This window comes from Rhea americana, unplaced genomic scaffold (genome assembly GCF_003343005.1).
Source record: "Rhea americana isolate MKP2758 unplaced genomic scaffold, rheAme1 scaffold_784, whole genome shotgun sequence".
NCBI lineage: Eukaryota > Metazoa > Chordata > Aves > Rheiformes > Rheidae > Rhea > Rhea americana.
In genome coordinates this window covers 17245-18536 of record NW_028186961.1, presented here as the reverse complement: position 1 = coordinate 18536, position 1292 = coordinate 17245, and positions in this window count along the sequence as shown.

Here is a 1292-nt window from a genome sequence, read left to right as displayed (position 1 = left end):
CTGCACCGGGGCTGCACGCTGCACCGCGCCGCCCTGCACCGCAGCTGCACCTTCCACCGCGCCGGGGCTGCCTGCACGCTGCACCGGGGCTGCACGCTGCACCGCGCCGCCCTGCACCGCAGCTGCACCTTCCACCGTGCCGGGGCTGCCTGCACCCTGCACCGAGGCTGCACGCTGCACCGCGCCGCCCTGCACCGCAGCTGCACCTTCCACCGCGCTGGGGCTGCCTGCACCCTGCACCGGGGCTGCACACTGCACCGCGCCGCCCTGCACCGCAGCTGCACCGCCCTGCACCGTGCCGGGGCTGCCTGTGCCCTGCACCGGGGCTGCACGCTGCACTGAGCCACCCTGCACCATGTTGAGTCTGCCTGCACCCTGCACCAAGGCTGTGCGCTGCACTACCCTGCATCGCGGCTGCACCTTGCACTGTGCCGGGTGCTGGTGCAGCTGGGGCTGCACCCTGCACCAGGGCTGCATTCTGCACCGAGCCACCCTGCACTGTCCTGGGGCTGCCTGCACCCTGCACTGGGGCGGCATGCTGCACTGTGCTGCCCTGCACAAGGGCTGCACCATGCCGGGGCTGCCTGCACCCTGCACTGGGGCTGCCTGCACCTTGCACCGCGCTGCCCTACCCCACAGCAGGGCTGTGCCTGGCCCAGCACCAGGCACTGGGGCAGGTCGGTCCAGCCCCCTGCCCCTTCGCTGCCAGCTGCCCTGACTGGCAGGGATCCCCCAGCAGAGCTGGCACCGCCCAAGCAAGGGCAGGTGGGACCTGGTGGTGCTGGTGCATGCAGGGAGCCCACCCTGGGTGGGGACCGGGCCGGCTGCAGTGACAGCTGCTGCGCACCCACCGCTCGGCCCGGGGGCTGGCGCCCGGCGTGGGAGGGGTCTCTGTAGCAGCCCGGGCCGGTGGGGCAGGATACGGCCACGGCGCAGCGCAGCGTGCGCCCGGCGCTGGCTCGGGTGTGGCCAGGCCCGGCGCGGCTTCCTCCGCGTCCCCGCAGCCGGGAGCCCATCTCCGCCCCGGGAGCCGGCCGACACGCTGCTCCGGGCCCCAACACCCCGAAAGAGCGGGGCGCCGCGGAGGGCGCCCRGTCTGCGCGCGTCCGAAGCGGAGCCGGCGCAAAGGCAGGGTCAGCGGGCGCCTGGGCGGTGTCGCCCGCCCGCAGCATCCCCAGCAGCCRGGGCCGGCTGTCATCCCCGCGCTCCATCCCCGCGCTCCATCCCTGCGCCCCAGGGCCGGGAATCGCGGCGCTCGGCCGTGGCTCCCGGACAAAGGAGCCCCCGGGCGC